A 19,547-nucleotide genomic window follows, 5' to 3' on the forward strand; every position below is an offset into this window, starting at 1 on the left:
AGAGCAGCCAGGGTTGTCGACTGTTGAGCCATCTCTCCAGTCTAGAAGTCTTTTCAAAACAACCGTTATGGTGACATTGATTTAAAATGAGAGCCCCATGGGAAAATGACAAAGAATACTATTCTAAAGCAGGTCAGTCAGCTCCCAGTAAAGGAGGAATTAAGATCTGATCGCTGAGAGTAAAGAGATCATGTTGAGTGTTAGCTGGAGCCCTGTTTCTACACTATACGCTACAGGTAACGAGGTTCCCCTTTTGCGATGTAGACAGAACGCTGCTGTATTTTACTCTATTTATGGCAAATGGCCAATTGTATATACCCTAAGTTTTTCCCTGTAGGTTACTGGCTGTCTGCTAATATATTTGGTTGCAAGGAAACACACAGATTCTGGCCACTAAAGCAGAAAGACATTTTATTTAGTGAGGTGTTAAAGAAGCTGGCAGAGCGAGCCTACAAAGAAGCAGGTCTTTCTATTTCCACATGCTTGGCCGGACTATGTTAACTTTGCCTCCTCCATCAGTGTTTTATTAGGTTCAGAAGCCTAAGTCTTGGGGATGCAGGGCTGGTTCTTAAAGTTATGTCGTGTGCTTGGACCTTGCCTGTGGCAGGACCCACAGGAAGGCTTACAGCAAAAGTCTCCAGTGAGCTTTTAGATTTTCTAGCTGGAGGAGGCTCGGGAGTTTTACCGAGAAGGCAGGGGTATGGTATCTAAAGAAGTGCATACCAGGTGGAAATCAGGCTGCTGTTGGGAAGTGGAAACAAATTGGAGCCCAGCAAATGCCGGCATCCAGCACCTAAGAGCAAAGAACAGGAATTCAATGGTATTCAGGCTCCTGAACCTTGTGTGTGTTGGTTAGTTGTTATATGTTGGTTTAATATTTTTCAAATGTTAAAATGATAGCAGCCACTTTGTCCTGTCTTCCCCCTCCCTCCTCTGCCTTCTTTATTTCTCCCACCAAATATACACACCAAAATAATATAGCTTTGCAGAGATTGCGTGTCCGAAGCGAATGACCAGAGTACACATGCTCCTAACTTTTCACCTTCTATTGACTGGGGTGCCAGCAGACTCTGTGAGCACGCCTTCAGCTGCTGGTGGTTGACTGTCCAGTGGCTGGATCTTGAAGGTCACACTGTAGAAACTTCTCTAGGCCATACTGTTGGTGATCTGGCTGTGGGAAAAGCATTCTTTGCAGGTGCTTTCTTTGTGCTGACATGCGTATGTATATATTGTTATATATACATATTAATGTCTGGACGAAACAAATTCCAAGGTCAGCAATGTGGTCCACTCGCTCTCTCATGAAGTCACTTGGGCATTTCCTTCATTGTTGTCATTTGTTTTGTGAGAAGCAAGCCTCAGCTAGCTTGAAAGATGCTCAACGATCACTCCTTTTCTACCCATTTTGTCACTTACTTTTGGCAGAGTTGTAATGAATACTTGTCACTCATTTGATCTTCCTGCAGATGTCACAGTCTTGTCTGCATGCAGGGACAGATGCAGGTCAGGTTCTAGGCTTTAGAGCAGAGATCAGGTGGCATGATCAGTTAGACCAAATGTAAGACAACAACAGAAGAATCTATACAAACCCTGGATTTAGGAGGAGGGAATAGTTTCCTCTCTGTGAAACTGTGCCACCCCCTCCCTGTCTTCTTCCTTCTGGAGCTTGTCTTGTAGTGGAACTTTCAGTCTCTGCAGCTGTAACTTGTGATTCTCTCCTTCCTTAAAATTCCTGCCTTTCTAGGGTTTTACACGCATGTATACACATATATGTTTGTATATATGTGTATGATAAATGGGGATTTATTATGTGGGTTTCTATGTGTGTGTGTGTGTGTTTGCTTGTGTATATATATATATATAGAGAGAGATATTCCTTCTATAAGTCCTGTAACTGTGGATAACCCTGACTACTGCAGATTTTGGCACCAGAAGTGGATCCAGAGCAGCAGAAGGATAAGGGTGACTCAAGTATCTGGCGTAGGCTTTTCCATTTGCCAACAGCTACAGCTAAGGAAGCCTCTCCTGGGAGCTCAGAGAGAACTGAGAACCCATGTTGAGAACACTTTACAAATTAAGGAGAAGAATGCCATCCATTATCCCAATTCACCAATTATGAGCAGGAATGCGTCTGGTGGTTCTATATAGGAAACTTTGGACAGTTGCAAAATAAGGAAAGTGATGGCGCTGGTCAGTTGCTTTCAGCATCTCTGGTAAATTAACAAAGGATAGGATCGAGTTTTGTGTTAACCAAGGTCTAGCTTCTCAGCACGTGCTGAGGATAACAATGAATTTAGTGATAAGATTGACAGGCTCCAATATAAAAGGAAACAGAATAAAAGTTTCTAAGTGTGTCCCGGAAGAGAATCTTTCCAGCAGCCATAGACCTCAAGCTACAGAAAATCAAAGAGCAGCCCACATGATAAGGTCGGCTGAACTACAGCAAATACTCAAGTCCCAGCCTCAGACAGTGTCTGCAGTTAGGCAAGGGCATTAATTGGTAAAGTATGGAATCCTGGGACTTGAGATGGGGATGTGTGGGAGGACTCTATTAGGGCTGAGAACTGTGAACTCAGGTACTCAAGGGTTAATCTCACCTGGGGGGGTAATCACTCTACCCTCATCCCCCCCCCCCTTGAAATGTTATCATTGTCACCTGTGACTGAGGAAGTTCATTCTTCATTGTCTTCTAAACCAGCTGTGAAGGAAATGTCAGGCAACACAATACTGATGCCCCTCGGGGCCACCAATAGCTGCCTCTAGCCCCATAACCAGACTTAAGGCACAGTAGGCTGGTAAGGGGAGGTAGAAAGTGTAGTTCATGACAGTGGCCCATGATCACGGAATCCCCTGGTCTCGCCCTGTTCTCCGCTATCCCGAGGGAGCTGACCTGATGAAAGATGGGATGGTCTTTTGAAGACATAGTTCCAGTGTCAATTAGATGGCAGCAGCTTGGAGAGCAGGGACAGGGTTCTCTAGAAGGTGCTATATGCTTTGAATCAGCATCCAGTATATGGTACAGTTTCTCCCATAGCCAGGATCTATGGATCCAGGAAACAAGGCAGGAAGGAAAAGGCAATATGTATACTCGTTACACCCTAGTGACTCCCTAGAAAAAAAAATTCCTTCCTGTTCCCACAACCTTAAGTTTTGCTGGCCTGGAAGTGTTGGCATGATATTGGGGAGCACTCCTGCCAGGAGCCACAGCAAAACTTCAATTGAGCTGGAAGATCAGGATTCCCTCGGCCACTATGGACGTCTACTGACCTTAAAACAACAGGCTATAACTGGTTTTCTGCCCAGAAAGGTGAGAACAGATGTGTTTAACAGCCTGGTGACCTTTGGGCTACCTATGTGGCCGAGACTACACCCAGACCCTCATCTCAAACTTGTTTTCTCAGTTAATCTATAGAACCCATCTTTATAGAAGATGGCATTTGTACTTAACACAGAGTTTTGATGTGGTCACGTCTTTAGCTTTGCTGTGCACATGAGATTGAGTGAATTATCAGGAAACTTCACCAAATTGTGCTGTGCTTAAAAATGCCTCAAATAAACTACTTGGCATCAGCCTTGAAGTTTGAACCACCATTGGACTGTTACCCTGCTGCCTGTGGTGTTTGCAGAGACCCACACAACATGGCTGCATTTAAATCATATCAGGTAGATGAGGCCCAAGGACATACCAGACACTCCAGGTTGTGGAAAGGGCACAACTCCCTCACATGGGCTTCATAAAATGCTGTCCCCTCACACTGCAGTGGCAGGAGGGGGCACAGCTTAGTGGTGGAATCCTCGCCTGGCATGTGTGAGAACTTGGGTTTATTCCTCGTGACTCAAAACAGTAAAACCCTTTGACAGCAAACAAAAACGCTGCCATGGCATGACTGCACACCACCCTACCATCTGATGCTGTGTGTGCAAGGACTGAGGACCCCTGTTCTGCTCTTTCCCTCACTACTGATAGAGCTTAATTGATGGACCCGGACCTGACCCACTACCGTTCCATGCTCCTGACCCATTTCCTGCTGTGGACTTGGTTCAGACTTTTCATCTCACAGATGAATTCTGCATCTTCATTCTGAAACCTGATTCCAGGAGCAGTAACACCGTATTCCTTCCTGATATGGGCCTCGTTCCTTATCTCTGTGGATCACGTTCCCAGCACACTGTTGAAACCCTTGCACTCTGCAGTGGCTTTCTTTCCTTAACCTGCATGTTTGTGGAGAGATATGCAGCCACATTTACAGTGTGATGTCTGATGTGAATTAATATTAGCATTTCAAATGGAAATAAAGCCGGGTAGTGGGGTGCACACCTTTAATCCCAACACTTGGGTGCCAGTGGCAAGCAGAACTCTGTGAGTTTGAGTCCAGCCTGGTCCACATAGCTATTTCCACAATAGCCAGGGCTGCATTGAGAGACTCTGTCTCAAAGTAAATAAATAAAAAGAAACAAAAAGGTTTGGAATCAAGAACCAAAATTTGCCTCAGCCAAACTGCTAAGATAAGCAGACTTATACTAACTGCCATCATTAAAACTGCTCAGCCTTACAGCTTTAGTGTTATTCAATACATTCTGACATAGAGGAAGATGTGAGCATATTCTTCTGTGAGAGGTTACAGGCCAGTGACTGATGGATCTCAGTGGATTCTCCTCTTGACCAGTGCAAAGCCAAAATGAAGATGCCAAGACAGAAGCGAGGGAAGAAGGACTTATCAGCTGCAGCAGGAAGGAGAAGCGGGGCATCGTCTCTACAGCCGGGCTCTCTCAAACCAAAGAACAGGTATGAATTTATAGGAAGGCCACACTCGTTCCTATGGGGAGGGCGCATTCCTGCACATGCCCAGTGTGTGCTGCAAAGCTTTATCTGGAAATAAAAGATCACCTGTCATTGACACAGTGACTACCCTTGAAGGTGCAGCTCTGCGTGGCTACTAACAGTGTGAAGCCAGTGAAGCTTCATGAGACCTTGTTTCCAAACCAAAATATAGGAGCGGGGGCTAAAGCTCCATCTGGAGAGGCTCTCTGCTTCCTGACTGTGAATGCCATGTGAGAGGCCGCCTTCAGCTCCCACGGCCACAGCAGACTCTACCCTCCAACCTCCTCAAGTCACTGTTGTCTCAGCAACAGGAAAAAACCAACGCACCACATTACTGTGTTGAACATGGTGTTCCCGATGTTTCTATGAAGATTTGGTGGCTGAGGACGCCTTGTGTTATCGATCTCCCAGGTATAAAGAAATGCCAACATTAGCACCTCAGCTCTCATCCTAAAGGGAATAAGAGATGGTTTATTCTGGAGTCATTTAGAGTGAGCCCGGCCCAGGAACACAAATTTAGGTTACCCCAAAATTCCATGTTCCAATGTGGAAGCCTTTCACAGGATTTGCGCAGTTTTACACAACAAAGACAGTCGTAAGTCAAGGCAACTTTACCATACATTTGTGGGCACACCAGAGCGGCAGGTACATCGAGAAGTGGGGAGGGCTATTCTACAGGTGAACAGGCGATCTGATGACATTCTTAGAGCTCTCCGTTTGCAGAAGCTAATGTTCTGCTAAGTTAATAGCTTCAAGGAGGTGTTTATTATCATGAGTTACTAGTTTTGATAGAGTGACAGCTGGGTGGTGGCGGTAGACACCTTTAATCCGAGCATCCAGGAAGCAGAGGAAGGTGGATCTACAGAGTTCCAGTCCAGCCTGGTCTACAGAGTGAATTCCATGACAGCCGAAACTAGACAACCAAACCCTGTGTGTGTTGAAATGTCAAAAAAAAAAAAAGGGAAGGAAGACAGGAAGAAACTCAGAAACTGAGTGCGGCAAGGAGCAAGAACTAGCACAAAGTAAAGTAATTAGCCGCTGGACCTATCAAATTCAAACCTCTGCACAGTATTGAAATTCTGCCTAGACTGTCTGTCTCTTCAGACACAACACAGACTCTTTCCAGGAGCTTTGTTGTTGTTGTTGTTGTTCACAGACAGACAGCATCTTTTCAGACATTTTTGTTCACACAAACTAAGTAAACTATTTTTTTCATAATGCAGAGTAAATTAAACCAGGTATAGGGAAGTACACCTGGAATACCAGCAGCACAGAGGAGTTAGAGGCAGGAGGATTCCTATGAGTTTAGTGCCTGCTTTGGATATGATATATAGCAAGTACTTCTGATAGCCACATGCTGCGAATACATACACACATAGGAACTCACACACACATATACATAGGAACACACACATACACATAGGAACAAACACCCATGCATATAGGAACACACATACACATAGGAACATACACACATACACTAAGAACACACGCAAAAAGTACTAAAAATAATAATTAAGAGAATTTTGAAGGCAGTGCCGGGCATGGAATCGTGCCTGCAGTTCAAGGAGTTGGGAGACAAAGGCAGGAGGATCAAAGGTTCCAGGCTATTTTTGTCTACATAGTAAATCTGACAACAGCCTGGGCTACATAAAACCCTGAACCCTCCCATTTGGTGGGGAGCAGAGTCGATGTTGACCTTTTTCCATGACTCAGAGTTGCAACAAGGGGTCTATCTTCCACCTTCTGAGTTTTTGAACATAAGGTGCTCTTCTTCCCCTGTGAGCACCCAGGTCTGTCTGTTCCGGGTTCTCCCTTAACAGCCTTCTCTCACCTGGTGTGTGCCTATGCTGCTGGGATAAGAAAGCATTGCTGAATCCAAAGCTGTGAAAATGTATTAAAATGTTTTCATTTCCTTTTTTAGAAAGGGTCTCATGGAGCTCATGTTGTTCTTAATAGTCTAGAGATGACCTTGAACTTCTGATCCTCCTGCCTTCACCCCCATATGGTAAGATTACCACGTGTGCCAACATGCCTGGTGTCCCATCCAAGTGCTAACTGGGCCCAGCCCTGCTGAGCTGATGGGATGAGGCTGTATGGTCAGAGTCCGGGATACCTGGAGTGTGATACAAGTTAGAGAGTAAAGCTCCCAGCTTGTAGAAAAGATAAGTATCAAGCAGTCACATGATCTGCTTATTATATATTTCTCATTCTATATAGGAATGATGCAGAAGGTAAACCTAGGCCACCAGGCAACACAGTCAGCTCTCTGCCCTGCTGATTTGGCATAAGGCCCCAGAAATGTCAGTCATTGACGTGACAGAAGACTAACTTCGAACTATCAACCTCATCAGTTTAAGATTTTAGGGATCTTGACTCAGGAGAAACCGGGATTTGTGGTTTTGACACTGAAAAGAATTTCAGGAGTGGCCTAGATGGCAAGGATATTTCAATAGGCTCAAGGGTGAGGAGATGTCTATGCAGTGAAAGCCCTTGCCCGAGGCCCTGCTGCCAGTGCCACCAGCTGAGCCCACCACCATGCTGGTCTGATCCTCTGCAAGCCTGAGCCAAATAACCTCTACCTCCCTTACACTGAATCTTGGTATCGATGTGGGAGGAGCCATGAGCAAAGAACTCTAAAGCTATGCTGGCTTCTGGTCAACTGTGATTGGTGCATGGCTCCATGACCTCACAAGGAACCATTGTGATGAATGAGAGAGGCCTGCCTATATTAGGCACCAGCTGGGCCTAGACCTTGTTCTTAGGCTGCGGTGAAACCATTGGTTAACTAGCTCCAGAGGACTTGACTGTAGACTGTGATTTTTATAGATTTTGATTTTTAGTGTGCGTCTGAACATCTGTGATCACCACTGACCTGAATATCGTGAGTGTGCTTCCCAGTGGGGTCGGGTTTGTGCCTGAATTTTGACTGACTTGGTTTAGGTTTAGTTTATGCCTTGCTTCAGTTTATTTCATCATCAACCATTTTCTGTTATTCTCTACACATTCATCTTTGACATTTCATACATCGGTTTATTTCTTTACCTTAACTTTTGTTAAGTTAGCTGTAAAAGATAAGGGATTTGATTTGGTCGTGCACTTGGAGCATACCCACCTGCCTTGTTACTTTCCCTGCATTTCCCTGTGGTTATAAATCCCCTTACCATGTTAAGACTCTTCTCCTGCCCACCATGCCACTCTCTAAACAGAACACGCTCTGGAATGTCTCGAGGGACGACAGTTTCCTCGTGGCCTCGCAGTGTCACAGACAGGCCATCATCCTTTCAGTGCCCATAACTACGAGTTTAAGGGTCTCATGGAGCTCATGTTGTTCTTAACATATGTCTAGGGATGACCTTGAACTTCTGATCCTCCTGCCTTCACCCCCATATGGTAAGATTACCATGTGTGCCAACATGCCTGGTGTCCCATCCAAGTGCTAACTGGGCCCAGCCCTGCTGAGCTGATGGGATGAGGCTGTATGGTCAGAGTCCGGGATACCTGGAGTGTGATACAAGTTAGAGAGTAAAGCTCCCAGCTTGTAGAAAAGATAAGTACCAAGCAGTCACATGATCTGCTTATTATATATTTCTCATTCTATATAGGAATGATGCAGAAGGTAAACCTAGGCCACCAGGCAACACAGTCAGCTCTCTGCCCTGCTGATTTGGCATAAGGCCCCAGAAATGTCAGTCATTGACGTGACAGAAAACAACCTTTGAACTGTCACCCTCAGCAGTTTGAGCTTTTAGGGATCTTGACTCAGGAGAAACCGGGATTTGTGGTTTTGACACTGAAAAGAATTTCAGGAGTGGCCTAGATGGCAAGGATATTTCAATAGGCTCGAGGGTGAGGAGATGTCTATGCAGTGAAAGCCCTTGCCCGAGGCCCTGCTGCCAGTGCCACCAGCTGAGCCCACCACCATGCTGGTCTGATCCTCTGCAAGCCTGAGCCAAATAACCTCTACCTCCCTTACACTGAATCTTGGTATCGATATCGGAGGAGCCATGAGCAAAGAACTCTAAAGCTATGCTGGCTTCTGGTCAACTGTGATTGGTGCATGGCTCCATGACCTCACAAGGAACCATTGTGATGAATGAGAGAGGCCTGCCTATATTAGGCACCAGCTGGGCCTAGACCTTGTTCTTAGGCTGCGGTGAAACCATTGGTTAACTAGCTCCAGAGGACTTGACTGTAGACTGTGATTTTTATAGATTTTGATTTTTAGTGTGCGTCTGAACATCTGTGATCACCACTGACCTGAATATCGTGAGTGTGCTTCCCAGTGGGGTCGGGTTTGTGCCTGAATTTTGACTGACTTGGTTTAGGTTTAGTTTATGCCTTGCTTCAGTTTATTTCATCATCAACCATTTTCTGTTATTCTCTACACATTCATCTTTGACATTTCATACATCGGTTTATTTCTTTACCTTAACTTTTGTTAAGTTAGCTGTAAAAGATAAGGGATTTGATTTGGTCATGCACTTGGAGCATACCCACCTGCCTTGTTACTTTCCCTGCATTTCCCTGTGGTTATAAATCCCCTTACCATGTTAAGACTCTTCTCCTGCCCACCATGCCACTCTCTAAACAGAACACGCTCTGGAATGTCTCGAGGGACGACAGTTTCCTCGTGGCCTCGCAGTGTCACAGACAGGCCATCATCCTTTCAGTGCCCATAACTACGAGTTTAAGGGTCTCATGGAGCTCATGTTGTTCTTAACATATGTCTAGGGATGACCTTGAACTTCTGATCCTCCTGCCTTCACCCCCATATGGTAAGATTACCATGTGTGCCAACATGCCTGGTGTCCCATCCAAGTGCTAACTGGGCCCAGCCCTGCTGAGCTGATGGGATGAGGCTGTATGGTCAGAGTCCGGGATACCTGGAGTGTGATACAAGTTAGAGAGTAAAGCTCCCAGCTTGTAGAAAAGATAAGTACCAAGCAGTCACATGATCTGCTTATTATATATTTCTCATTCTATATAGGAATGATGCAGAAGGTAAACCTAGGCCACCAGGCAACACAGTCAGCTCTCTGCCCTGCTGATTTGGCATAAGGCCCCAGAAATGTCAGTCATTGACATGACAGAAAACAACCTTTGAACTGTCACCCTCAGCAGTTTGAGCTTTTAGGGATCTTGACTCAGGAGAAACCGGGATTTGTGGTTTTGACACTGAAAAGAATTTCAGGAGTGGCCTAGATGGCAAGGATATTTCAATAGGCTCGAGGGTGAGGAGATGTCTATGCAGTGAAAGCCCTTGCCCGAGGCCCTGCTGCCAGTGCCACCAGCTGAGCCCACCACCATGCTGGTTTGATCCTCTGCAAGCCTGAGCCAAATAACCTCTACCTCCCTTACACTGAATCTTGGTATCGATGTGGGAGGAGCCATGAGCAAAGAACTCTAAAGCTATGCTGGCTTCTGGTCAACTGTGATTGGTGCATGGCTCCATGACCTCACAAGGAACCATTGTGATGTATGAGAGAGGCCTGCCTATATTAGGCACCAGCTGGGCCTAGACCTTGTTCTTAGGCTGCGGTGGAACCATTGGTTAGCTAGTTCCAGAGGACTTGATTGTAGACTGTGATTTTTATAGATTTTGATTTTTAGTGTGCGTCTGAACATCTGTGATCACCACTGACCTGAATATCGTGAGTGTGCTTCCCAGTGGGGTCGGGTTTGTGCCTGAATTTTGACTGACTTGGTTTAGGTTTAGTTTATGCCTTGCTTCAGTTTATTTCATCATCAACCATTTTCTGTTATTCTCTACGCATTCATCTTTGACATTTCATACATCGGTTTATTTCTTTACCTTAACTTTTGTTAAGTTAGCTGTAAAAGATAAGGGATTTGATTTGGTCGTGCACTTGGAGCATACCCACCTGCCTTGTTACTTTCCCTGCATTTCCCTGTGGTTATAAATCCCCTTACCATGTTAAGACTCTTCTCCTGCCCACCATGCCACTCTCTAAACAGAACACGCTCTGGAATGTCTCGAGGGACGACAGTTTCCTCGTGTCACAGACAGGCCATCATCCTTTCAGTGCCCATAACTACGAGTTTAAGGGAAAGAAGCTGAGTGTCCTGAGGGTGGAGAGGAAGAGGCTGCAGTAGTTGGAGTCATCAGGGAATTTGAGGGTCTGAGTGAAAAGGACTTTAAAGAAACCTGCGTGTTCACTATCTAGTCCATAGCCTGTCTCTAACCCAGGCTAGCCCAAAGCCGGCTGAGTCCACTCTTGTTGTTACTGCTGCTGTTATTAAAGTCCAAATGTCCTCAAGGTTGTGAGGGAGAGGTTTCACAGCATCTCAATTCTCTGGATTTCCGGTCTCTAACTGGGGGTGCTGTTCAGGACATTGTAATGGCCCATGGTGGTGGAACCCAGCAGGGGGAATTGAGTCATTAGAGGCAACAGGACATGACAAAGGCATGTAAGCAGCTGCTTCAGACCCATCTTCCCAAGTCCCCAGACATGGATTCCCTGTCCTTTGAGAGTCTGAGACATAGCACAACCCATGGAACAAATGTTGCTGTTTCTCAGGGAATTGGTCATGACAATGAGAAAACCAATGCAGTTTTAGGAGACAGAAGGTGAAGGTTTTTTTTTTTCTTGGTTGTGAATAGCTGTGATTGGTTCATTTCCTCCTATGACCTCACTGGAGTCATTGTGAGGAGTTGCAGACTCCGCCCACATGAGGCCCTGGCTGGGACTTCTCACTCTGCAGAGAAGCTGTAGCTAGGTTGTTTGCAGAGTTGTTGAGCTCAGACTTTGATTAACATAAACCTTGATATTACTGATCTACGAAAACAGACGCTGTTCATTTGCTTTGACATCCAAACAGTGAGTTTGCTTCCCAGGTTGTTGGTTTTGATTTTTGTCTCTGAGGTGGTTCTTGACTTAATTTGTGCTTTTCATTCAGTTTTTTTCTGACTAGTCCCATATTTCTATTCTTAAGCATGGTTCCTTGATATTTTTAAATTTATTTTTCTGGTTTTCAAAGTTTATTAGTATGGACAAGCTGTAAAAGCCATCTATTTCATCACCATGTGGATGTTTATCACATCTACCTGTGCCCTCTATTATCTCATAAATCCTTTGAAGCACTTAAATGCTCATCCACCCTGGTAACTATCTTCCACACTTGCTATGTTGCACCCCAACGCCCTGCAAAAAAGACCCAAAACTGTCATGTGTACCATGAGGTACAGTCCATTTCATTACAGCATCCCAGTGTCGGGGAGGGCTGGCATCCTTTAGATGACCATCTATATGAGTTTTAGATAAAGGAATGGAATATGTGAAGTGTGGAGACAATGTCTGTAGTCGTCAGAATACTTAGAGAACTTTAGCATCCTAGTGCAAAGGGCTTTGGGACAGACCATGGGTTCATTCTCTTAACTAGTCCATACCCGTGTCCCTAGCAAAAGTCAGCACAGAGTTGCTGAGTCTGTTCACCTTGTTACTATGGCACTTGTTACCTTGTTACCATGTTACCTGCTTACTGTGTTCTTAAAGTCAAAGTGTCCTGCTCAGGTTCGATAGGAATGGTCTCACACCTTCTCATATGTCTGAATGCCTGGGTTCTAGCAGGAGGTGCAGTTTGGAGAAATCATAAAAGCCCAGGGCCTCAGGAGAAATTGGGTGACTGGATGCACCATGGACCTGCCAAAGGCATGTACCCAACTGCTTCAGATGTATCTTCCCAAGTCCCCAGCTCCTCATCTGCCATCCCTCCCTGTCCCCTGAGAGCCCAAGAGGAGGCTTACCCTTTGTCATGTAAGATGTATCTTGTTGGGGATTTGCTCACAGCCTTGACAAAAGTTATGCAGTCCCTGGAGCAGGGCAGAGAATCACCTTTTGGTCTCTTTGCTGTTACTGGTCCATTCCTTACTGTGACATCACAAAAAGCCTTTGTGAGAAGTTATTGAAATCTCTTCCTATAAGGCCCTGCAGCCAACTGCGGTTTGTCTTGATGCTGCAGAGAAACTCTTGTTGGATAGAGAGCACCGGACTTCTACACTTGACCTGATAAACTGGAATCTCCTAATGTCTTGGACCTTGACATTGGGAGATTTCCTCTTTGTTGGCTGGATTTTGTGTTCAGTTGTTCTTTTTGATACATACACTCAATGCTTTTCGTTAAGGCACAGATTTCTGCTTATGTGTTCATTTCATTTAATTGTTCCATTTACATTTTTTGTCATGTTTTACTTTGGTTTCATTTTTCTTATTTTAAACCATATCTGTATGAAATAAAAAATCCTTTGTAACACTTCTATAGATATAAACAGTGACCTGGGATCATTTTCATCTGCTCTGTGACATTACAGCTGCCCCTTGTGTGTGCCCCAAAGTCCCCCATTTCAATTAAAGTTCGAGCTACTGATCCATAGCTCTAGTCACCATTTCTCTGGAACTGGGAGGGGGGAGGGCATTGCAGTGCGAAGCTCATGTCCATTTCTTCTTCAGAGAATGACAAAAGTTGATGTTTTGTGGCCAAGTGTGGACCTCTTCACTTGATCTCCTTACATGCTTGATAGATAGTTTCCCCATAGAACTGTCATAGGATTCCCTGTTGAACTCTCTGTGAACAGGAAACATCCTAGCTGTCATGTATTGTTTGAACTTGTGTGAAGAAGCAAGGAATCTGATAACAGATGTACAAGTGGATATTCCTCAAGAACATCGGAGTATACTCAAGCCTGTGTGTGTGTCTTGTGGTTGTTGTTGTTATGGGTTAAGCCTCAGGGTTATACTGGTTTTCAAGACTGTGTTTGCAATGATCTTTCCTAGTATCCTTTTGAAGCTTCCTCACGAACACTGGTCTCCGCTATACGGAAAGACCCATCATGCACTCTGTTGGTCCTGGGATGTCCTTGCTAGCAGAAGTTGTGTTTCTCTTTCCATGTCATCCCTAAATTGATCATATTGTATGTTTTGTAACATCCAGACTTGATCCTCACGCCCAGGGTGGAGTATCTGGAAGGCAGCAATTGCTATGTAGATTTGATAACATCTTATCAATGTGAGTGTCTCTTTTATGACTCAAGAAATCTCTTGCTTACAGGGGTATCAGCTCTGCAGTCAGTTCCCATCACACCCGCAGGGCTCCCTAGGTCCTACTTGTCCTTTCATTCCTCATGTCTTGTCTCACATTTCAAGAATTTGAATCTTCTCTCTGGGTGACGCAGGTCAAGGGTTTGTCAGACTTCATCCTTTTAAATCACCAGATCTTTGCTTTGATCTTTGTTTCTTTGGCCTTTGATTCTGACTCTAAGAGACCACTTATTTCATCTCTGAGGTTTCTCATGCTTTCTCATAACTGCTTTGGGGTTTGGGTTGGTGTTATTTTCTTTTTAACCTCTGACCCCAATATGTATCATAAGGAGGTTTGAGATAGCTAATTATTTTTTTGATGATTTTCATTATGTAGACATTGAGAGCCATAAACTTCTCTTCTAGACCTGGTTTTGTCTTTTACCTTCTAGAATCTTGTGGTGGTCCCAGCCCCCACCTGTCAGGGTGGGGGCCATGGAGGAGAAAAAGGAAAACCTGTGGCATAAGAGCTGGCCGGGTTTTTCGGCCCCACAGATTTATTCTGAGGAGATGGAGAGTACTACTTCCTCATATGAAACTGACCTTGACAGTGATACGGAGGAGGACTACTTCTCCTGCGTGGAGGATTTAGACATGGAGGATGACAGCGGAGAGGCTGAGATCCAGGAGAAGGGCAGCATCACCATCCAGTCAGGCCTCCATCCGCTCTGTGCCCTGAGCCAGAGGGAAGACCATCAAGAAACCATGGGCCCTAGCCCAAGCCAAAGCACAGTAATTGAAGACACCATTGGTGCTCCCCTCAGCCAGGGTATAGTCCCTGAGGTCAGCACGGGCACTGGCCCCAGCAGGGATACTTACTCCATTGGCCATGGCCCAAGTCAGGGCATAGACATTGATAAAACCGGTTATTGTGCCCCTGAGAGCCAGACTACAGTGCCTAATGTCAGCACAGGCACTGGCCCCAGCAGGGAGAGTGAGGGCACCATAGGTGATGGTCCAAGCCAGGGTATAGAATTTGATATAAGCTTTGGTGGTCCTGTGCCTCCCTGTCTGTACCCTGAAGTCATCATTATCCCTGGCCCCCGCTGGGAGAGTGAGGAGTCCCTGAACACTCCCCTGAGCCACAGGGAAGAATGTGAAGATACTGAGGGCCTTCTGCCCAGCCCAAATGAAGACAACTTGCATGGTGAGGAAAACCAGAACCCAAACAGGAGGAGGAGATGGCGCCTCAAAGGGGTGAGGAGGCAAATCCGTCGTCTCTGCTGCTGTTTCTTCTGTTGTCTCCTCACCCCAACGGAAGAAGCCCCAACCCCCAGGTGAGGGACTGGGAGAGGTGGGAAATGGAGTCCCAGTGAGACCGGGTAGACAAGCCCAGTGACTTCTTGTGTATTTCATCTTTGCTTTTGCCGTGGATACGCGGCACCATTTAGAGGACAAGAACCCTAATGTCTGTGACCCTAGAAGGAGCTTTCCCATTCTGCCCCTTTATATGGATTCTGGGAAAGTTGAGCCTGAAGCAGACAAGCAGAGGATGCAACCAGGGGCAGTGGAGGGAAGGAGAGGGGATTGGGCTTGGGGAAGGGAGATCAGGTTAGGCAAGAGGAATCATGTAGAGTGCTGTGGGACAAGATGCTAGCCCAGTGGTGAGTCCTGCCTGTGTCAGAGTCACTAACAGAGTCCTTTGCTTGTGTCTTCTTTCAAGGTCTGAAGAACAGGCCTGGGGCCATGGTTCTTAAACCATGGGTCTCGTTCGGCCTGGTGTGGCCTACCAGCCACAAGAGGGGGCCAGGCCAGAACATTATAGAGCTTTGTACCCGAAATCATCACACCCTGTGACACATATTGTGACACATGAGGACAAGCTCTGTACCCCTCCTCTCCCTGCAGTGGGAGCTATTAGCTCCCATAAGGTAAGCTGATACTTGTCGTCCCAGCACTATGGCTGGACAGAAAAGTCGGACACAGGGCCACCCCATTTTAAAGAGCCAGCCTTCCAACTTCTGCAATCCACGTTATGCAACTTCATGTTCCACACAACATGGGGTCTTCACCAAGTTGTCCCCTAATTTATGAAGATCCTTATCGATGAGCAGCTGTAAAGAAGTCCATGTACAGGGCAGAGAGGAGGAGAGAGGTGTGTGGGACAAGGCAAGAGAGAAGAAAATCAGTAAGGCAGAGAGGGGGACAGGGCATGACACTAGGGAAGGAGAGTAGTCTGCCCATAGGAAATTCCAGTTCCAGCCAGGCAGCTGAGAAGAAAGAGATGAGAATGTAGGGCAGGGACAGGGACCTTGGGCGGGCTGATCGGGAGAAACTCCCTGAAGAAGAGACATATGAGATGCAGGGCATGGGTTCCCAGGAGCGGAAGACCATGCCTCCCCAGGGGGTTCAAACCAACCCCTTCCCAGGATCCTCCTCCTCTTTCTGCTCTAACCAACCTCAGGCTGATCTGGAAGAATCTGCGTCCTTTTCTTCACAGCCCCCTGCCACCACGGTCCACGCTGCCCTTCCCATGTTCCGGAAGTTCAGAAACTGTGAGTATTTTTATCCCAGTGAATGATTCTTTCACTTTGACTAAAATTACAGGACTTTTCTGGCTACTGTGAAAAGGTAACTAGGACTTGAGAGGGCTGTGGAACATCACCGCTGGACAAGGCCAGCATCCTTGGACGGCTTTGTGTCCAGTGATGACATCCGGGGTCTAGATTGGGGCAACAGTCACTGTCATGGAGCTACAAGGTGTCAGCCAGTGTTATTGTGTACATTCTTGCTGAGTGAGGTGTCTGCAGAATCCTCATGGTCACCATGCAGGTTGTGAACAGCTCTCTGGGTCAGTGAGAGCTTCCCAGCTGACAGGGAATCCAGGGTTCTTCTGAGGGGATTATTTGGATCAGTGGTTCTCAATATTCCTAATGCTGCAACCTTTTAATACAATTCCTCATGTTGTGGAGACCCCCCCCAAAAAAAAAACAGTTACCTTTGCTCCTGTTTCTGATCTTAGATGAGCCTGTGAAAGGCTCATTAGATCCCCAAAGAGGTTGGGACCCACAAGTTGAGAAGCGCTGAAGTGATGAATTAGTTTGAGTTCTCTGAGTGTCTTTTTATAGAGGATGAGTTTCTGAAGCCTGGTCTTGATGGAATCCACCAATGAATCGGCTTTTCTTATGACTGCTGAGAATGCTGGCATTGGTCTTTCTGAATATGGGTGTTGTGTCAGCTTAGCAAATAGCAGTCTACTCCCTCGGCCACCGCTGAGCACAGCTTGCACACACAAGTCTCTGTGGCAGCCTACAGTGCCGAACTCTACTGGTGTTGATGGTGCAGTGGGTCAGCAGGTCATCCTGAGGAGGGCTTGACACTTGTCTCCCTGTGTCATGAATCATTTGCCAGATACCCTGGGGCCTTTGAGATAGGAACTTGGTGCAGACAGATACCTATTCTAGCATTCACTTACTGAATTTGCCCATTCCTGCTGTTTCTACTCTATCGCCACTTAAGCGAAAAAGCATGTTACTTGGGGGTCCACAGTTGCAGATGGGGACAGCACATGACCATCCTGATGGGAATCTAGCAATAGGCAGACAGTCATGGCATTGGAGCTGGAGGTGATAGCTGACGCTGATTCTCAAGCAACACAGAGAGAGAGATTAGAGAGAGGGATATATATGTATACACACATAAACACAGACATATATATATATTATATGGAGAGAGAGAGAGAGAGTTATTTGGAATAGGTTTGGTTCTAGAATCCTTAAAGCTCTGTGACCCCTATTGACACTTCCTTCTTCCAGGCCACACCTCCTGTTCCATATCCAAACATGTTCATCCATGGGGGCCATTCTCATTCAAACTAAGCTACATACTAACCAGGATGGGGAGAGGACACTCTTGGGTAGCATCGCCCTGAGTTCTGACTGTTGATGTCCCCACTCTTCTGTTCTCCTTGCACTCTCAGAGAGCAGATGACACCACTGTCTCTCTTGAAATTTGCAAACCTGCACTTCCATAAAGATGTCTGGAAGACAGAGAGACCCTTACACTCACTTTTATCCACAACGAAGTTTCTTTTGTGGAACCCCTCACCTAGAGGATCCCTTTTTGCCTCTCTGCACCCAATTGGATGTTTGTGACCACCTCACACGGTCAGAATGGGCTAGATAGTCTCAGAAAAAGAATAACAGGCACACCCCTCAATCCTCATTGGGAGACACAACATACAAAACCATCAGTGGTCTGCCTTATGTGACAATGGAAGCCTGACCACAGTGGCCCCCGTCAACCAACCCATGCCACAGCCTCTCTGCCAACTTGCTGAAAGAGGTGGGGCATTCAGTGTTGGTGTCTTCCTGCCGCTGACTATCAGACACAGTAGTCAATGTGAACATAAGTCCTGGACCAGTGCAGGGCACCATGGAGTTTAGGGAGTACCCTGCCAATCAGCTCCTTGTGTTGGGAAAGCCATCTAAGCAAGCAAAGGGCGATTTTCTCAGTTTTCTCATGAGACTTTGGAAAGCAGGGGATTAGTAAACTCTGTGTGACTCTGACATCATGATCTGTCTCCTGTCATGGGGAAGCTGAATGGGAGGCAGGTGGGCAGATGGCCAGAGAATTCAGGCTGAGCACCATGGAAGGTTAGAATGGGACATACATGTCTGGTCAGCTCTCCCCAAGCAAAGGCTGTCTAGCCAGGGACAATGTGAAAGAAATCTGTCCCTGACAGACAAGGTTACAGAATCCATTAGGGACACCATCCAGTAAGGTCAGGCCACTTCCTTTCAAAGACTTGAAGGCACCAGCCTCATCTGCCCTTCGGTCTTACCTCAGGAAAGCGTGTGGTCGCTTCTCTGCCCCTTTCAGACAGCAAATCCACACTGCTCATCTTCACACAAGTCAAGAAACCATGTGGTTTGTTTTGTTTTGTTTTTTGGCCATACTTCCTGATCCCCAGGCTGCTCACCATGGCAGGAAATGGATAATAACCTTTGGTCTTCCTTAGCTTGCAGGCACTCGTGAACATATTCAACCATAAGCTTTTCTTGCTTCCCATACAGAGCTCCAACAGGGGATTGACTACACACAGGGTCAATTATTCATTTGTTCTGTTGACAACATTAGGCTCCTGAGAGCTATCATAAGATGAGAATGTAGCCATGAAATTGCCCTCCTAGTGACAGGAATAACTCACTCCACCAAGTGGTCGGTCTTTAAATGTGAGGGCGTGGACTCAGAACCAGCTGCCACATAAAAGCCTTGAAGGCCAGTGTGAGCGTTTCATCCTACCTCTATGGAGGCGGAAGGGAGAAGCCCCCTTTTCATTGTTGGACAGGTGGTCTAGAGTTACTGACAAGTCACAGGTTCAGGGAGAGTGTCTCAGGAAGCAAGGTAAGTATGACACTTGAGACCCCTCCTACTCACACAGGAGTGGACACAGGCAGTGCTCCAGAAGACATATATGAACCCAGACGCACATAAAAGTTGGGAGGCATGAAAAAAAGGGAATAGAAAGAAACATGGGTGAAGGCTTCATCCTTCATAAATGATTGTTCTTATTTGCGGGATCTATTTCTCAACCTGCCATAACTGTGATTTTTGTCCACAGCATTCTAGCGAAAGGCTCCTGCATAACTGTGGTTTCAACTTCATTTTTGTCTCCTCAGATGACT

Source organism: Chionomys nivalis, chromosome 21 (assembly GCF_950005125.1).
Source record: "Chionomys nivalis chromosome 21, mChiNiv1.1, whole genome shotgun sequence".
In the NCBI taxonomy this organism is placed as follows: domain Eukaryota; kingdom Metazoa; phylum Chordata; class Mammalia; order Rodentia; family Cricetidae; genus Chionomys; species Chionomys nivalis.